This window comes from Chlamydotis macqueenii, chromosome 1 (assembly GCF_036417535.1).
Source record: "Chlamydotis macqueenii isolate bChlMac1 chromosome 1, bChlMac1.mat, whole genome shotgun sequence".
NCBI classification, from domain to species: domain Eukaryota; kingdom Metazoa; phylum Chordata; class Aves; order Otidiformes; family Otididae; genus Chlamydotis; species Chlamydotis macqueenii.
The window spans coordinates 204,470,366-204,491,134 of record NC_141556.1 but is presented as its reverse complement, the minus strand read 5'-3'; the positions used below and the strand labels follow the sequence as shown (position 1 = coordinate 204,491,134).

Here is a 20,769-nt window from a genome sequence, read left to right as displayed (position 1 = left end):
AAATTGAGCTTGGATAAAGGTAGCATTGATTTTCCTGAAGAGGTTTCATTACTTAACTCTAGATTTGTGATTTCTTTTGAGAGTATAAAGTTAAGAGTTAATCCAAATTTGCTATTGCTTTTCCACCCAAATAGAAACCAAGCCACTTAAAATGCAGGGAATATGACAGATCTCCCTCCCTTTCATTGTTCTCTCCCCTCTGAGAGAAACTGAACTTCACAGGACTTCAGACCTCAGGGAAAAAAAAAAAAACAAACCAAAATAAAACCCCAAACCCTTAAAAAACTCAGCTCATCTTTATTCTACAAGCTTTTCTTCCAGCACTGAAAATCCAATGCATATTTTCCTCTCCACTACTTCTATCTCTTTATTGTTCCTTAAAGCTTTCCTAGAAAGGAGTTTCTTCAGCACATAAATGAAAAACTTTAATTTGATGAAGGGACAGGGACCGTTTGGAGTCTAGTCAGTAAAGAGACACAAGGTAAACATTTGCATATGTTACATGACCCCAAGTAATTCTGCCATATTTTCTGCTTTCCAACTCCCATCTTCCTGTGTTAATTTTTAAAAAGTTATTTACATCAGAATCAATCAGCTGCTTTTTACAAGCTATACCATTAAAAAGAATACCTCTTTACGTCCCTCAAGTATGATAAGGATCATCCATAAAAGCAAAGTGAACCGAGTTTCCAATTTCCTACAGGTACTCTGAAGTATTTACTGAACCGCAGCAACAACGGCCGTGACAAATGCGGTGTCTTACGGACTCGGGGCTTTCCTAACTTTCTGAAATTACTGTTTGACTCACTCACATCTCTGGGAATGTGAAAATTACTTAGATAAGGTCTAAAAAAAGCGAGGAAGATTAGAGAGTCTAAGTTGATCAAGAAAAAAAAAAAGGAAAAATAGAAAAAGACCAGACAACTACATATCTTTTATGAGAAAAGGGATGTAATTTCTTATATTATCCTCTGTTTCACAGTTCAGCAAAGTTTCCCCAAAGAAGCCATCACTGATTGCATTTATTTGGATTTTTTTTATATAAAAAAGTGCTGGAATACAAAATGGAAAGCCAAAAAAAGGATCTTAAATCACAGTACATATACATCCCAGAATCTTGTATCTGTCTCTTTGGAGAGCAGGTAAAAAAAAAAAAAATTGGACATGAAAAAGAAATAAAAATTGACAAGAACGTGGAACTTGAAAGGCTTTTTGCTTAAGGTCCCTAATGTCTTAAGAATTTATTAAAAGATTATTTTAGAGCACCTGATTTCAGCAAATTACTTCAGAGATGGCTCCTGTTGCAGCAGTTGCTGCTGGAATATTTCACTCTGGCTGTCAGCCAAATCTTTGCTATGCTGATGCCAAATAAATGATACCCAATTTCAACGACAGATGCTGTTGTGTTGACACATAATTGATACGTTTATAGTCATGGCTCCCTGGAATTCTGTAACAGCAACACTTTATTCACAAGAAATAAAACTGACAGCAGAATTCAAAAGCACTTGCACATAGCTGATGCCACTACGCTGCTGCTAGTGTGAGTCTGGAGGGAAGAGCCCACTACCTATCCAGGCTGGTCAGCAACAGCGGAGACCACAAGTTTTCCAGGGCAATGGAAAACACAGAGATGGCCCAGCTGCAAAACTGAACTGGCTCAGCCAGAAACCAGCTTTCTCAGAGAAACAGGAAACCTGAAAGTTTTCAACACAAGTCGCATATCCCTTTCCTGCAGAGCTTGTAACTGCGTAGGAGAAGGAACTCATAGAAACTCCACAGCAGTGAAGAAACAGCATATCCATAATCTCCTCCTCTCTTTGACCTCCTTGGTTTCCTAGGCAGGAAACAGACTGGCAACCTTTAAATATATATTTAGCAAAGGTATATTCCAAAGAAAACATTATATACTCCTTCCTTGCACGTTCACTCTCCAGTACATAGCTTGAAATAAACTTTCATAAATAGTATTTATTTTGGAAAGCAACTTTATCCCTCCCCAAGCTTAACAAACCTTCAACATCTACTGTAATTCTTACAGGGGGGGAAAAAAGAGCAGATGACATTGCAACAAACGCCTACAACCTAAATTTTCTTTATTTTTAGTAACACAGCATCATATTATTTTCACACAATGAATAAAACATTCACAGAGTGAAAATATTCAGAGAAAAATTCATACCCATTCATTTCACAAAAAAAAGAAAAAATACAGCAACAACTAAAATTTTGCACAGAAGACAGAGCAAATAAATGCCATATAGCAAAGTTTTCGGTCACTTATCCAGACAGTGTATGTTGTGCAGCAAACATGCAATGCGGAATATCCTGCCCTGATGCCTCTTTTTAATTCAAATAAAGTTAAGCTTAAAATACTTTTGAATTGCAGTATATGGGGATTATCAAATACATTTGAAGCTTACAGATGAAGAGGCATTACTACCTGGAAGTCTTTTCAACCCCTGGAAAACATATTTTGTTGACTGTTTCTTAAACTGTATTTTAGAACGCTGATCACCGACCAGAAATCTTCGGCAGCGTAACACGCTTTTGCTGCTTGCGGGGCCTTATCTGGCTCTCAAATACTGCCTGTGCTTCTCTGCTAATACCACAGGAAAGATTTCTTCCTCCAGTCACCTCTTTCCTCACATTATAAAAAAAGAGAGACTGAAAATACTGATATTAATTCTTCAGACTCTGCACACAGCAGTTTTTTCCCTTTAATTTTTCCTCTCCTGTGCTTCTAAGGGTTGCTAAGGCCAAAACTGTCAGAAGACCTCTCTTCACACTGAATTTCTCCTTCAGGAGTACGCAGCACAGATTATAAAGTTATACAAGGGAAAAAATATGCATTTATCATCAAAGCTCGTATCTCGCAAAACCCCTAAACTGTGATTTAGTTCAGCAACATGGGATATGTAAAATATCCAGGATTATAGCCTTGCAAAAGCATGAAGCGGTTGAAAAGGTCAAGGAAGTGCATTAAGTAGAAAAGCTTAAGGGGCCAGTTTTCACCATTGCAAGGGGCATTGGAAAACCAATCTCTGCCAAGAAAACACATCCAGATATTAAAAATTCAAGCACCAAGTGCACAGCTACCTTCTTCCAAAAAAACCCTAAAACTCCAAAAGAAACAAACAAACAAACAAAAAATCAACCCCAAAACACCAACAGCCGCTCCCATACCGCACAGAAGTTGTTCAAAGTCACAGAGGACAGCTGGGACTAACCTGACACTGGCAGCTGGGCACCTCAGGAGCAGACACAAGAGAATGAGGAAGGGAACGTGCAAAAAGAGCTAAGCCAGCTGTCAACAGCTTTGATTTACCAGAACCCGTCATGGTGCAGGAGGGGGTGGTACACCACAGGCAGACCCCATCTTCCTTGCTCCTGTTTCGAGAAGATCAGATGCAAACCAGCTCCAGTTCAAAAGCCGCAGCAATTTGTTAGACTGGTGCTGCGTCTAAGCTAAAAAAGGCCAGTCTCTCAGCCCTGCATTTTAAACTGAGCACAGCACTGAAATAACAAAGCTAGAAGGCTTACAGAGAAGATCCAACTCCTGCCTAGTTATTTGAGTGTGGGCAGAGAAGTCCAGGTCAGTCTGCCAGGCATTGTATAGCTACATCCCATCTGTGTTAGGAGGGGTGCAATTAGTCCGGAAGGAAATCAATGTTAAGACATACAGACCAAGCTGAATATTACTCCTTGTTACTGAATTTGCTCCAGAGATTTATTCCTATAGGTTTCTCCAGGTGTTTGGAACTCCCCTTGGTCCCCCTTAAGCACACACTGAATTTAATAACTTTCTTTTTTCAAAAAAAATCATCACATTGAATAGTAATAAGCCCTCCTGTTATTAACAAAGAAAAGGATTTGAAAAGTCAAGTGGATTCTCACTCCTGCTTCTACATTTTGTTCTGTTTGGACACCGAAAGGAAGGGTCTCACTTTCTCCCACTCAGGAAGGCAGTGCTGGAAGACATGGAAAAAACAATAAAATGACTGTATACAAATATTTCCGTTTCTCTTCCCTAATTTATAATGTCATTTAAGAAAACAGCAGAAGCATGTTTGTTGGCGATTACTGTACAACGAGTGAACATGCTAAATAAATTAGCAACAGAAAGAACAGAATCACAGAATGGTTTGGGTTGGAAGGGACCTTTAACGGTCATCTAGTCCAACCCCCTGCAAGGAGCAGGGAAAGAAGTAAGCCAGCTTCAACTTTTAGAAATGTAAAAGACCTAGAAATAGTTCAGGCAATCACATTTCAGAGCAAATCTTACTTTTACAGACACTGTTTCCTATCCTGTTAAATATTTATCTTACCACTGTGAGAAAGACTTAAACAATGGAGGGAAACTGGCTAAGGCTTGCTCTGCAGACTGAAATAATCTCAATTCAGCAGCAAGAACCGGCATCAAGACTTCTGAATAATGGTATCAAACCCAAACATTCAGGTAAGAAATTGACATGCACCCCCTTCTTCTGTGCTGAAGTCCTTCACCATAAGTAACTCCAAGCCTTCAAGCCATTCCTTTAAACAGTATCAAATCAGTAAACCTGAGTTTTTCTGAACCCCTCAAGCCATTTAAGACAGATTTAACATTTAGTTTCTGTCCTAAACTATGCTAGAGTTTAGCTGTGTGCTCTGCCATCCAAAGTAGGCTGCACTGTGATGGCTGGTGCAGCGGGTTGACGGTGAAACCCAGTACAATAAGCGTACTGGTTTCTAAGAGGACCTAAGGTTGTAAAAACAAACAGCTACTGGTGAAATCCCTGAGCCTTTTTGTGGCACAGCTGCTGGTACCTAAGCTATCTTTGAGGGTGCACTTTTATAACTAAAAGCTGCCTGCTGCAGCTTCACTTGAACAATTCCTTACTTCTGTTGTCCTCCTAGTTGGGTGTCAAAGTCAAGCACAAGATCTTTCATGACGCAATGATGCTAAATAAAGCGTAAGATGCTATTGACATCTAACTACCAGTAAGCAGCCATGCTAGAAACAAATATTTTACAGGCAAAGCACTTCAGTGAGTTTTAGTAACATTTATACAGCACACCTCCTCTCCAAACCCGATACTAAGCACTGTACCATGGTCGGAGAACTCCTTTCCAAACACACGAAGTCAAGGTGTCAAACAAAAACAAACTGACACTGGGTAAAAAAGCAGCGAGAGCAATTTATAAAGAGAAAGCAGTCTGAGAAGACAAATATACACTCTGAGGTTTGGCACATCCGAATTGTGATTATCCACACCTCTAGCATGAAATAAAGACCAAAATCAACCTAGCTTGAACACAAGGTTTTTATATTTAGCAATTAATAAGGCTCAAGGAGCCTTATTAAAGACCCTCATCAAAGAGTCTGTCTGAAGGCAGACAGTACTTCAAGCAATAAAGCCCCCCCAGCCATCTGCTCCGGTTTAATTTTTTTCCAAGTTTACCATTTACCGTCACACAGCCACAGCTCTTCAACTGCAGTATATCTTTACTGACAATACATTTTTTTAGAGTTGTCTATGGGAAAAAAAAAAAAAAAAGAAAAAAAAAAGAAAAAGAAAATCACAGCTACACAAGTGCTTGTAAACAAAAGTACCAAGGCAACACATAGTTCCACTCAAAATGGATTGGGTTTGCTACGGCCAGAGTCTAGGAGGTGCCTATACAAGTAAATATAAGGTCACATCACTCTGCACTCCCCCTACCCCACAAGCTCATCTCAGCCGGGAGAAGTCATTTGTGCTTGCAGCAGGGCAGGCCACATTGCTGCTCTTCATGTGACAATGAGACAAACACACTGGTTTAGGCAGAAGAAGCTTTTGCACTGATGCTGCTCTTTATTTTCCACTCTTTTTGTAAAATACAGAGACAATTTCTGTGCAAAGCCTTTGGGGAAAGAGCTTTACTCAAAATCACTAGTCCTCTGTCTAGCACAATAAGAGCAGAGAATGCAAATTAGTTTCAATAAAAGCAGCTGGCAATCAATAAGAAAGGGCTGGTCTCCAAGAGTAAAACTGGATCCTCTAAGGATAAAAGTTAAAAGGGGAAAAATATAAGAAGATGAATAAAGGAAGAACAAATGTAAACAACATGGGGGAGTGCACAGAAGGAGAAAAATCTAACAATGTAATTAAAAAAAAAATCAGACAAACTGACAAAGAAGACTTTGGGGTAAAAAGGAATGAAAAAATATAGATAACTATAGTGCAAAGAAAAGGATCATTAGGAAAAAATCTAATGGAAATCATGTGCAATCCAAACAAGACAAAACGAAAATCACGGAAGGGGGCAGGTAAGAGGCTAGCTGGCACTAGGGCTTACGGCACCAGGCACAAGTTCACAGGCATTGGGAAGTCCAATAACGAATTCCATCATTCCTGCTACCGTGCATCTGGCCATTTCTCAAGAACTTGTACACTCATCTCCTCTGACCCTCTGCCATATAATGCAGAAAGTCAATACCCACCTGAGTGGGCCAGAACCCACCCACTCTGCGTGCAGGCAGACTCCTTTTCTACTTCCCTTCACCTCAGGAAGTCCACATGCACCTGCAAAGGACTGAGAAAGGCCCAGCATTACTGTTACCATCTGTTTAAAGAACAAAAAAAAAAAAAAAAAAATTCCTCAAGACTGACACTTTCACTGAGTCTCCCTATTATTGTGCCTAATTTTTATAAACCAATTAGAAATAGAATACATTATGGTCACAGAAGCAGCCTTCCCTTGCAGCTGTTACAGACAGTACTTGATACAAGGGTGAAAATACAAGTATTTCAGTGCTGTTAGCAACCTCCGCTCAAGTGAAACCTAAAAATCAAGTGTCTTGCATACTGCAAGTCAGTGTCACAAATCACTTGCCCTTCGTCTTGTGTCTACAAACCCAGCTCCAGTTTCTGGTTTTATCAATATCCTCCACCAAACGCTTGGTTAGCATGGAACTAGGGTCCCTCTCTTGCATCTGCCTTTAATATTGCATATTAGCAAACAGGAACGCAAGCTGTTACTTTGCTCAGAAGCTTTTCAGCCCCAAAGAATCTCACCAGCGGACTACACAATGTAACTCCTTTGATCCCAGGACTGGAGACCTCATCTTTAATAAAGGAGCTGCTGAAATACATGTATGCACCCTGTATACAGGGTGGAAAGCGGTGTTTTCTACAGTCACATGAGATGGCAGGGCAAAGTCCTATCACTGCACACCATTTATTTAGATTAAGTTTTGACCTGCATACTGATGGACTAGGCAGCGAAGTCTCTGCCAAGTTGCTAATATACTTAAAATTATGCTTCTACTTTCAGAACTTTAATATAGAGTAATTCGATTGGGGCACGTCCTACGCTTCAAGAAATTATACGAGACTTCTAAGGGCAAAAGTGGTCAGAAACTCCTAGTCACACGGACACCTAGAAGCACAGAGCTCGCATTTCAAACAGAGAAAGAAGTGACTAACTACTTTGCGACTAAAAACGGCGTGCAAGAAATCAAATGAAGCAGGATGGAGAAGGCCAAAAAAACCCCTGAAACTAAATTTAGTAGGGCAGAAGACAACAAAGATAGTATTATCACACACTGTCATCCCCTCCAAGTGCACGTGTGCCTAATGGCCTCACAAATACCTGATCTCTGGCTGTTTGCCGCATTCAACAAAAAAAACTCCGCTTCCTCTGTTGCCCACAGCAAGTATTTTAGGTCTTAACAAGTAAAAATCTCTCTCTCAAAAAAAAAAAAAAAAAAAAAACAACCCCAAAAAACCCCAGAGGGATGAGGCCTGCACTGGTGTGCTTTTTACATGACCAACCTCATGGGCTGCCAGTACTGCTAAGACAATTACAGCATTTTAACAACACATTTTCCTAGGGCAGCAAGCAGTTAAGGCCTTTATATACTGAAAGAGATGCCCTTCCACATTAGCGTGGCCTATCAGCCACAAACGGGATTAAGAGCTCAGCAAATCCGCATAACTCTTCCCCATAATGGGCAGAAAGGAAGGTAACTTCTTGGCTTTGGGGAACACTTACTGGAAAGCTGATACTGCAATAACTTTTAGAAAACAAAACAAAACGGGAATAACACAGAACAGTACAACCACAGAGACCCCTCAGAATCTCTTTGTGAAAAAAAATGCCACCTGTTACAGAACTTGGGGTCTTACAGAGCAGCCCTGCTGTTGCTCTGGTGATCCTGAGGGATCTCCAGAGAAGACAACAGCCAAGATCTCTTCACAGGACCTTTCTCCAAGCATGACAAGATTTACATAATCCGTCAAAAAAACAGAAAAATCCAGATTGTCCAAGAGCAATTTGTGTTGCATGCCATCAATCCACCCATAAATGCTTCTTGCAGTGCATGACAGAGTGGCACGGAGACAGAGATCATTTTGTTCTGGAGCACCTGGACCCAAGTAGTTGAACCAGGAGATGACAGATTCAGTCTCAAAGGGCTCAGACGGCTTCAGGAGTAGCTGGGGCACAGCTGTAACAGTAAAGGCAAAAACCAGCCCAATTCAGCAGAGAGAATTAGCACGCAGTTCCCCCGAACGCCGACACCACCCTAAAAGATCCATGTATCTCTCTCTGAGTGCATGACAGCAGTGCTACCTGCTGAATCAGGACAGGCCTCCTGTGACTCCGTGGCAAAAATCTTTCAGCCCCTCTACACCACTGCTTCTTGGTAGTGCCCACACCATCAGGATGAGCCTTGTTGGGCTTCAAAGTAACAGGCAAGGGAGGAAGATGATGGAGGAGGAAAATTTGTAATAAAAAAAGAAATTGCATTACATTACACATTAAGTGCCATGGCCAAAAGATTTTGTGTACAGTCTGTGTACCATCTCATAAGCCAGCTCATATCACCTAATCAGCATGTAAATCTCATATATATGCAAAAACATTTCACTGTCTATTTAATGCATGGAAAAACACCATTAGATTAAAAAAAAAAAAAAAAAAAAAAAAAGATAGATTATTTTGCTAGCGTATGGATGTAGCAGTGACCAGCAAGGAAACAGTCCACTCTCTCACTGTTACCGTGCACACCTTCAAACAAACAACACCGAAGCAGAAGTCAGCTAGGGAGTGTGACTGAGGGTTGTCACCTCACATGGAGCAATTTCCACACAAGTCTGATGCTGTGGAGTAGCTTCAAAGCTCAGGTGGTGTTCCACAGACAGGAGGTGGTGAGCATGCGGTCGCTGCGAAATATCTTATATCTCACACAAAGCAGTCCCATCGGTCTGTGAACACCAATCACATCCCAAAAGGGTATTTGTTACGTGTGCTAAGGACTCCCTAGAAGCAGGGCTTTCCAATGGCCACCCTGGCAACATCCAAAGATGTTCGGCTCTGTACACGGCTTTATCTCTGTGTGTCTGCCAGTGCTGTCTGCTTCTGTATCACCCTGCATCTGTGGTCAGCAGCTCCACCAAAACTCTCTCAAGGAGCAGAATAACAGACCTGTTCAAGTCCACACTGGAAAAAGCACAGATAGTTTCTAGAGTTTCCTACACAATAAGGGATATTTGACAGCTGCACCCAAAATTCCTGTTGGTAGATACCCTCTCTACGTTTCCCACAAAGCATGATGAGGGAAAGCAGCAACTAAAACTGCTGTGACGAGGAGCAGTTCACTTATCTGACAAAGATCAGTGAAGTTTCTATCTACAAAGGCTGAGAAAAGTCTAAGATCAGCTTTCTTCTTAACTTCAGCCTAGGAGGTCTGTATGTTATAAATCGGCCACTAAAAGGCAATTGAGAGAAGGAGAGCAAAAAAAAAGTTATTAAAAGTGTACTAATGAGAAACTCATTTCACTTTTTTTTCTTTAACAGGTCATCAGGGAATTTCTACAAGACTTCTGGTTCATTTAGAGGAGGAAATTTTTAACAAAGCTAAAAATAACTGACAATCACATTTTCAAAATTGAGAGAAACATGGTAACCCCAGGAGGTCCCAGCCCAGGGTGGTACCACACAGACTGGTAAAAAAGCAGAATCCGGACCCCTGAATGAAAATCTCCATGACGGGAGAACATTTATTTTCTCTACTGCTTTAAAAGCGGGTTTGAACTAGAACCGATTTAGAAACATAACAGATTATTTTATTTTTTTTTTAGGTAACCAACAACAAGGAGAACTGAAAAGCTACGAACCAAACTCACGCCAGCACATCACAGGGACAAAACACGCACAAACGAAGGCACGGTGCTTAAAAAGAAAGACAAAAGCCACATTTTTACATTCAGAACGGATTATCTTTTTTTTTTTTTTTTCCCTGGGTCACCTTTTACTGGTTTTCTGAGATTTTTTTTTTTTCAATAGGCTGCTTAGACACAGGTCTGGGACGCTTCTCAGCACAGCTGTACTCGCAACTGGAGAACCGAAATTAAGGAGGAGGAGAAAAAAAAAAAAAAAAAAAACAAACCAGCAAATCCACAAAACCTGAAAGTCTTCTGGGAGTCTTTTAAAAAGTCATTTTCTTCATGAGCCTCCCAGCTCTTCTCGGGGGCTGCGATTCAGCTCCGCCGAGCCGCACACCTGAGCCCCCGCCCGCAGCCGCGGGGCCGCCCCCCGCCTCCCCCTCCCCCGCCGCGGGGTCTCTGCCCGGGGCGGTTTCGGGTGCAGGGCTCGGAGCCGGCCGGGCCGGGCCGCCCCGCGGGCAGATGCCCTGGGCCGCCCCCCGTTTCGCCACAGAGGCTGAGGCGGCGGGTCCCACCCCCACCCCGCCGCCCGCCTCGGCACCCAGCCCGCACACCGGCTTTGAAAACTTTCCGGTTTTAACCACGGCGCCCGGGCCGCCGCCGCTTGCCCCGGGAAGGAGCGCTCGGAGCCAAAGTCAGCAGGAAGTTGGCCCGCCCGGGAGCCCGGCCCCAAGGGGCCTCGACCCGCGCCCCCTCAGCGCTCCCCGCCGCTCCCTTCCCGCCGCCGCCCGTACCCACCGCCCCGCCGGCCTCCCCCGGGACAGCGGGCCGCCGCGCGCCCTTCCGCGGAGTTGCGCTCACCCGAGGGACGGCAAGGGACGGGAGAGGGGCAGAGTCCGAGCCGGCCGCCGGCAACTTCCCTGCTCCGCTACACGTGGGACTGAGGCGCGGGGCTGGCTTCTCCCCGCCGCTCAGCGCAAGGGACGTGGCAGCTCCCTCCCCGGCCCCGCCGAGCCGAGCCGCGCCGAGCCGAGCCGCGCCGGAGGCTCCTCCCGGCCCCGCTCTGGCGGAACGCGGGGCGCCCTCTGCCGCACGCCGAGGGACCGGCTGCCCCCGAGCCTCGCCCCGCTCCCCGCCCCCCCCCCCCCGCCAGGCCGCTACCGCTACCCCCCGACCCGCGGCTGCGCTGCCTCCGCCCCGGGGAAGGGGGCCAGGCCCCCTCCTGCGGCGGCGGCGGGGGCAGCTCAAGGCCGAGGGCGGGAAAGTGAGGCGCGGGGAGCCGCTGGGGCTGCCTGAAGGGAACCTGTGGGGGTCTGCGAAGTTGGGTGAGTTACACCCGACTCCCCCGGGCCCCCGGGCCCCTCGGGTGTCGCCCCGCCGGTTGTGTGGGGCGGGAGGGCAGCGTGGAAGTCGTGGGCAGTGTCAAGCATGCGTCTGGCGGGATGGAAGTGCTTGGTCAAACTTGGCGATAATGGGCCTGAACCAAAAATGGAGAGCAGCCCCCACACCCTCCAGGAACGGGGGCTGACCGGGGACAGCGGGAGGAGTAGATTTGCGGGGGAGCCCCGTCGCACCCCACCCGAGCTGCTGCTGTCTCCGTGCCGGCAGGACGCCGAAACACCTGTGGCTGCTGCCCATCGCCCTGTTCCAGGCTGGCTCCACCGCAGATGCTCTTCTTTCTCACGGAGGAGACCTCTCACCATGTCCCTGAACAGACAGTAGCTCTAACTGGTAGAAAATAAAAGACCTCAGACATCGATTTGCATTTTCTTCTTTTCAGGATTACACATTTTGAAAGGAAAACACATTACCTGGGCAGAGCACCTGACACAGAGGTTTTAGCTGAAAAGGTCAGTTCGGAGGAATCTCACCCTTCTTCCAGGTTAATATCAGCCACAAAACCCTTCCTCAGCTTAATGGTGTCATCCTTTTCCTCATGCCTTTCTTAAAATGTTTCCTGTAACAGCGGTCGTATCAGACACCGTAGTGTAACCTTAATACACCTTCTAATTCAGTGATTTTAGACTGTCATGTTGTTACCTCCTATTGCTCTTCTTTCTGCTGGAAAACATCTATTTCTTCCAGTGGCGGGCAGATTTTTAATCTCGAGGTGCACTGCCAATTTGAGATTAGAATCTGACTTTGAAGTTGTAAAGAAGTGCTGTTGCTGATGTTCAGATAACACTGAACCGCTTAGGGCTAAAGCAGAGAAGAAATAAAATTGTGTTTTTCTAAAACATCTCTCGCACTGCAGTTATCTCAAAGGGCTTTATGAAGTAATGTCAAGTAAAGGAGCACCTTTAAGCATAGCAGCCATTCTGTGCATAAATGCACCTTTGAACACAGGAATTTTTGGCATTAGAGTTATCTATAATCATTTAGTAGGGCTATTATGTATGTTTAATGATCACATACAACGCCATGAAAAATGTCCAATAATGGTCACCACTTAAAACCGTCAGGGAAAGATAAAGTACATGTATATATTAAATTCCTCCTTGGGCTGACTCTAGGTAAGAAAATGCAGCCCAGTAGATTTAAGGCTAAAGTGAAAGTGTGACTCTTCCCTACCTACTCCAGTAAAGCTGTCACACTTACAAAGGACGTAATTTCTTGGTTTTTAAGTCATGTATTTGGGCTAAAGTATTGTAAAACAACCAATACCTGAACTTAAGTTTGAGTGATAAATCTGTCTGGTGCCGGCTGGCACACAGTTAATTGCTGCTGTAATCATTCGGGCTTCAGCAGTGCTCTAGCAACAGGACATTGTCATTTTGGAAACACGGAGTCATTTCTAAGCGTTAAGCAGAAGGCAGTACGTGGGCCATATAGGATTTCCCAATCTACATCTGTCCAGAACAGATATGATTAAGTGCATTTTTGTTTAGCTATTGATTTGTTCACCTGGCTTCCTCAAATGTCAGATATATGTATGGTTTTTGTCCAAGAAAAATAGGGCTGTTTGGAGTATCGATTGTAGCAGTGGAGGCTGCAGTACAGCTCAGTAAAAGGTTCGGTTCGCATCTGAAGACATCGCACTGTTCTTTAATAAACCTGCGTGTCCTTTGGATGTAAAAATCTGCTGCCAGGATTATATTACGGTCTTTATTATTTTATTTTTAATCTAGAAAAAAGTATTTTCAGGTTGTGCTGTCAGTGAGCAGTAATCTCCTCTTAAACCTGCTCTGAATTTATAGATTTTTTTATGTAGTACTGTAAAAGGATGGGAAATGCTATTGCTGAATTCAGTATTTTTTCCTTTTGTTGTATCCTACTTCTGTGACAGTAGCAGCTTAGTCTTCTAATAAATACATATGTTTTTACATATGTGCGTGGATGGAGAGAAAGAGAAAAAAATCACACATAAACAGTAACTGAAGTGCAGTAACTGTGGTAGTAGTTAAAAGTTCAAATACAAAATGTGATTTTATGGGTGCCTACTCTAAAAGGACCTTTCCCTGGAGAATTTTTTCCTTGTCTGAGAACTTACAGTGGCAAAACCTTCTAGATGATATCCTTCCCAACTGGCAAAATATTACCTGATAATAAGAAACAAATGTTGCTTGCCAAGGCGAGATTTTCCCAGACTCCAGCAGTTCTGGACCTCTTTTTCTCCAAAGGGTGCTGGAGCCACAGCAGGCTTGCAGGAAATCCTAACCACCTCTGTGCAGTTCTACCTCTGGGTTTTGCTGATGTCTTTACCTTTCAGTAACTCCTTTTTCCTTTGATTTCTTTTTTGTTCAACACTTTATTCAGATTTACTCTGAGCTCTTGCTTTCCTTACTTTCTGTTTATACCATATTCCTGTGGGATCTCCCCTGGATCGTGTCATCAGAGTCGTCTTCCTCCATGTGTAACAGTTTTAACATGGAAATCTCCCCTACAGTTGCCTGAAACACTCAAGCCAGTTGATATTCATCTGCCAAGTTTTGGATGGGAGGGATGTGCCATGGAAATGCCTAGTTGTGTTCACTGACTGTAAAAAGTACTTAAGAAGCAGATCAGATTTAAATGTTTAAAGCTGAGTGAGAGCAATTCTACCTTATGAGACTTCTCTGTTCCCGGTGAAGTGAAAGACAAACTCTGAGTAATTTCAATACTGAAAGATAAGGCCTAGAAATTTTTTGTCCTGGTAACAATGGTACCTGAGGTGATGGATAACGAGTGCCTTCTTTTCTAGCTCAGCAGCTGCCTCAGAACACAAGTGACCATCAGTTATTACTGTCTGAAAGTAGTTTGGTAGTCTCTGAAAAATGAGAAATCCACGTGGCTCTTCATCTGTATTCTCAGAGATGATGTCATAATAGATGTCACTCACTGAACTGTCCCAGAGACTATAGTACTCTCTCTTTTCTGGAGAGGAGATCTTTGGGGCTCGATCTAACTGTGGTAGAGCAAGTGTATCAAATTGATGCTCTAAGGAGTAAATCAGCTGTGAACTGGAAGCACCTGTATGGGGGACAAGACTTCAGGAACAGGCCCTTTAGGATCTCAGATGGAAGTTAGAGCTCAACATATTCACATTAAGAATGAGATTAAAAACTTGCAAGCAAATAAACATGGAGAGTAATATACATCTGGTATGACTTGAAAAGTGTCAACACTGATAACGTCTGAATTGAGACAGGATGCTTTCCTAAAAAATTGCTGTAGTTCACATGAGAACTGAGCCCAGAGATTGTGATGCTCTCTATATACACAAAGTCAGAGTAAATTATCACAGTGCTTTGTTCTGACTTTACAAACGATGGGAGAAGTCCTTCAAACAGAAAGCCGGCCCGTATTGACGAGGTAAAAGAGGTAATTTGCACTGTCACCATCCTGCAGAACTCTTTTCTTCTGAACTCTGAATAACAGTTTCACAGGCACAACGGTCTGCTCAGCGTAGAGCCTAAAATAACTTCTGGAAGAAAATGTGAATTGCTATAGGAAAAAAAAAGACTGGATTCATCTGCTGCTATTAACTTGGCATAACTCCATTGAAGTCAGTGAAATTATATTGATCTACATGAGGAGAAATTCTGATCTATGAACATTTGAATAGAAGACTGAAACACACTAAGACAGTATCCTTTTTCCCAATGACTCCTGGACTTCAGAATTCCTTTTTCAGCAGGACATGATGTGTAATATTCTGAAAGGTACTGCAGAAATGTGACATCACCAGAACTTTGTTTGATCTTATCTGAAAAGCATAAAAATATTATTCAGAAATTTCTGATAGATAATTTTCAGTTTGTATGTTGGATACACTACAATAACGATTTTATTTTGCAGGCTAATTCTGTAGTGCACGTTTAGTCTTTTTACATTTCATTTGCTGTCACAAGTGATCAAATGACAGATAAAAAATTTACTTGATAATAATTGAGTATGTCGTCTGCTTTCAAAGGCTTACCGTTCCAAAGCTGAGAAAGACTGAAAGAGCAGAAATGTATAGTGTTACATTATACTTTATCTTTCAGGTAGCTAAATATTGTGACTGAAAGTCAGATCAGACAGTTACATCTGTACCGTGTTTTACAGAAGTGGAAAGATAAGTCACAGACGTTGACAAAGCTTTCTTCAATACAGACTATTAATATAAATGCTTTAGTAGATCTGCTTATAATTTTTCATACTGTCTCTCCTTTTGGCACTGAACTATATGAAGTTTACAAAAGCTGCACCTGCAGCTCTCTAAATGACAACGGTTTTGAAAGTTGATGTCTACGTGTAACATTTTCACATTCAATCATCATAAATATATTAACAGTTATGTGACTTACGGTGAATCCCTGAAGACATAGGCTTGAGAAAAGACTTTTCTTTGCTTCAAGACATCTGTCTGAAGAACCTGTCATGCCAGCCAGACTTTGAAAGTCTGCACGATAAACACCATGGTGTAGTGCTGAGCAACTTCCTGCAAGTTACTAAATGCTTTCAACTCCTGTTGGTCTTTTAGGAATTGAAGGAAGTTGACTATTCACAGGAAGAGCTGAGACTTTTCAAGAATCAAGTGCAAATTCATTCTATTAGCTTACACATTTTTAGTTACTTTTAGGTATAGTTTGACATTTTCTGTTTTTTCTTGTTGTCATTAAAATATGCTTAACTGGCAAACACCTACTATCACTTCCTTTAGGATTCTCACACCAGCCATCAACTTCTGTTACTGTTGATGTTATCTTCAGTGTTAGAGGACAAAATGTTTTGAAGAAACTTAAGTATAAAAAGCTTTTGGTTTTAAAAGTTAATGTGCAGTTCCACCACTTTCAGCAGATGATTTGCCTCCCTTATGTATATAAACATACTAATGCTGTGAGCTCTTTTATGTTTTCCCTAAATCGTGGCAGCCAGATATCCAAATGGCTGATTCAGTTGAGGACTTTTTCTCTAAACAATCAGCCTAATTTCAGACCGGAGCTGTTGACTGCTCAATGATCTGTTGAAAGATCCAGCAGCATTTGGCACGTAGATACTGTTTACAGCATGTCCTTTATTCTTTCTGGCACATAACGGAGCCTTCTGCTTCCTTCTGCTTCCCTGATGATCACCTTACAGTGACTGGGGAAGTAAAATAATATCATTAAAGGGAGCGTAGGTATCCCCAGACGACGTGAGAAAATCATACAGCAGTATTATCCAGCTTTGTGCTTAGCATGTTTAGCAGAGAGACAGGTCCTGTTCTTTTTTGACATAGATGTCACTGTAATTCTTTGTGATGGGCCTTCACATTTGATGATATTTCAAAATCCAAAGGCTTTGAGTTGGAGTGGGATAGACTGAACCTTGAAATAAAATGCAATCTGTGAGAATAATTAAACAGTAGGTTGCCTTAACAAGGAAGCGGTGGATCATTGTAACTCAGGGTTTTTAAAAGTAGGAATTACTATCTTTTTTTAGAAAATATACATTCATCACCTAGAAGAAATTTTCAGCCTATGTGCTGAGGATATGGCCTGGAGACATTGCAGTTCCTTTTGGTCTCAGGAGCTATGAACCTGTGGAGCGTTTCCTTTTCTCAGGGGCCATGGCACAGTGAGCAGAATTGTGTCCGTAGTCCTTGCTTTGCTCACTGTACTTGCAGTTCTGTACTAGGCCAGTGTCTGTCATTAAATCTCATCTCTCAGGACTTCAGATGATTTCCTGAAGTGATTAGGAATTTTTCTCTTCCTTGCCCCTCACTTGCCTGGGCAGAACTGGACAGATGTGCTTTTATTTATCTTTTCCTCCGCCAAAGCCATCAGAAGTGAGATGCTGGATTGCGTGGACTGGTAGCTTGAGAGGGTGAAGATTTCGGACTGGCTGGCTGGGGTGCCTTGTTCACAAGCCAGCTTTGGGCCTAGGAAGAGAGATCAGTAAAGCCTGGGCCATGAGGTGGACGTGTGTGTTCGTGTCGGAAGGGAGGGGCTGGGGGATTATGCTGCTTACAGTTGGGTGGAGGAGTGCGGTAGATCCTGGCTGTAGATTGGCTGGTTCCAGTGATATCACTAATGATGTCACTGTAAGACATTTTCATACATAACGTGATAAAAAGACAACGTTTGGTTCCTGCTTACCTCCTACTGAAAAGAAGTTTGTGACTTGACCGTAAGGACCTTCCCAACTCCCACATTTCTGAGGGTTGTATGTCATGCACATTGAACTGGGCAGTGAAGCCCTGTCCCTCATAAAACCATGCGAGTTTAATTCCAGCCTAAAAACCTTTTTATTTATTAATATCAGACACTGAAATTTTAGGAGAAGCATAAGGAACTCTCTTGTATCAGCAGTTCTTTCTGGGCTCAGTTCCAAAGTCTTTCTCCACATTGTATCCATGGATATAACATCTGATATTGTATCTGTGGACATTCTTATCGGTTCAGTCCTGTGGATCCCAGAGGCCAAGCTGATAACCTTTCTTTTTTTTTTCCCCCTCAAGGTTTTATATTTATAATGCAAAGATATATATTGCACTTTTTTGCAGTGTTGCGAGAAATGAAGGGGGGAGATGCTCTTACCCCCTTCTCCTTCAGTCTAATAACTTGCATGAGTAGGTGCTACTCAGCATGAGCAGGGTCTGCAGGAGCAATCTCACAAAGGTGAGATGGGCGTGAAATTCTGTTTTGAAACTGGAACCACGTGGAAGCTCACAGTCGGGGGTGGAGGTATTTGAAATAGTACATTACTGATGGCTTCAGATCTGGAGTTCTGGTTTCGGTTCTTTTTCCAGTGGAGATAAGCGTGGTTATGCATTCTAGCAGTTCGAATAATCTCTAGTTACATTTGGATTCACTGCTATGTGTGTTTCATACTTCCTCTCGTATAAAATATTAGAGATTAGCTCTCTTAACCTCCATCTATGTAGTTGTGGGTTTTTTTCTATAAAATTCAATAACAAGAAAAAAATCCATTGCATTTATACTCGCAGAAAACCAGTCATGCAAAGCATTCGTTTATGAGAGGGAGATGGTTACACTGAGTCAATCCTAATACAATTACCTACTTGAACAAGCTCAGCTACTCTATGCATTACCTAATTCTGCCTCTTTAGACTCTTGCTGTCTTTTCTGTAAGGTTCGTTTTCTGTATTCTCTTATTCTTGTGTTTTCAAGAACTACCACTAGCTAGAAATGTTGAAGTACACACTGTTGTTATGGAAAACCTGACTTACCTATACAGATATCTTACTATTACTGTAAACAAAAAACAGATGCAAGATCTGCAAACTGTATTTACAGCTCTCAGACTCACTAGTCTATTTGGTAGAGCTGCCTAGGAAATATTTTTCTCCGTCTGTGAAAATCTTGAAATAAGCTCTTCTTACACCAAAAGAGACAGAAGTTTTCCTTATTTCAAGTGGACAGAAGCTGCTTCTCCATTTTTTTGAGGGGCAGGGAGATGAGTGGGATAGGAATTGTCTCTGTTAAATTGTTAAATAAAAATAAATTAATTTTATATGGGTTCCCATGTTTTACCTTAATCCGTTCCAAATATTTTGTTTCAATTTAAACTTCTTTTATATGAGGTTCATCACTAAACGGTGACAAGTTCTGAAGTTAAACACTTCTCATTTGGAAAATACTGAAAGAGGAAGATTTTCACTATTTCTTAATTTGAAATTGACAGTTTCACATAAAACCTCCACTTGTGTAGAAATGGCACTTTCTAAAGAAAATCATTTAGATTAAAGTGTGACTGGTCTATTTTATCACTGATTCTCAAAGGTAAAGACTGATGTTTTGGGGTGAGTGATTTCTGTCACCCTCTGAATTCAATCCAAATCTTCTACTAATTTCTGAAGATTGGACCAATCTTTTTTTGCTAAGTGTTATGTGTCAAGATCATTATGAAAAAAAATCCCTACAACTGGAAATAGGTTTCTCTTCATCTTAGAGACCTAGTGAACCTTGCCATATCCTGACTTTGTTGCTCAACAATGTAACGGGAGCGGACTTAAGTGGTTGAACAATGCTCTATACATCCAAGAAGCACGCAGTTGCCTGATTCTTCTCCTTTAGCTAAAGGAAGTTACTCCACTGCACTACACCTGTGTGGTGGCATCTGATACTACAGAAATGCAGATTCCCCTGGAGTGTTGCGCTGATCACAGTTTGAAGTCACTTCAGAAGGCACCAGAGTCCAACTGTGATCCACATCGGAGAAGCAAGTGGTAAGGATGCTCCTTTACCACAGCGGTTCATCCCTGAGTAGAGTTACGACCAAATTGAAGTCTGTGTCATTGTGCATTGCCCGCCTAGCATTCATCTCAAATTTTCAATCACATACTTGGTAAATGGAAACTCATATACTCCCTGGAGAACAGACAAGAAATCCCATCCCCTCTCCAGATGCCTACCTTCATCACCAAGTTACAAGCCATACTCTCTCCAGTCCCTGTGAATATTAATTAGTCTATGCAGAGTGGAACATGTTCAGCAGAGGTGGCCAGGAGAGACATTCGGGGTGCTCCATAGCCTGGACATTATGGCAGTTTCATGGGAAAACAAGCTCAAACCTTTAAGGAAAAAGAAGCAACTGGGGCACTTGTGTCCTGGGCTTCGTTCAAACTCAGATCTTATCAGCGAGCTGTTGGGTAAAACACTTCTCAGGAACATCCAGCAGACCCAGCAGAGCTTAGCCCTAACCCAAATCTAAGCAGCGTCCTAGCAGTACACTAGTCACAAGACTGATATTAATATGCTTTCCTCTGGTGTTAATCATTATTTAGAAATAACCGCTGCAGTATTTTTTTTTCATGCAGAAGGAATGAGGGTAGAGCGTCCCCAACGCTTGCTGTGTCACGGGGGGAACGCGAAGCAGTAGCTCTTTAGGAAAGCAGACCGCTGGAAATCTACATTGGCTCAATGACTGCAGCTCACAACTATGAAATGGCCTGTTCTGTCGAGCTTGTCAGCAACGCGCATCGTTCAGTTGACAACACAGAAAGCTGGGGTTGGCTCCCGCACAGCAATTTCCAGTTGATGAGTTGGTTCAATTGATACATTCACTTTGGGAAATAAAGTAAGAATATTCTCAGTTTGAGCGAGGCTACACTGCATGAATATCTCCCTCATCAAAGAGAGACATGATGACTGCGTGTAAGACAAAGCATGATTAGCAGGAGGGACAAAAATAGAGAGGCAATATATCTTTTGGAGGGAATTGTTTCATT

At 42.5% G+C, this 20,769-nt stretch overlaps 1 protein-coding gene across 1 annotated transcript in view; it reads right to left on the bottom strand.

The window, feature by feature from the left end:
* SMCO4 (single-pass membrane protein with coiled-coil domains 4) overlaps positions 1–11,165 on the bottom strand; it is a 28,274-nt gene extending 17,109 nt beyond the window's left edge. The window contains exon 1 of the mRNA XM_086742715.1: positions 10,995–11,165. The gene's annotated coding sequence lies outside the window, so the exon portion shown is untranslated. The remainder of the gene's footprint in view (positions 1–10,994) is intronic.
* Between the last annotated feature and the right edge of the window lie 9,604 nt (positions 11,166–20,769).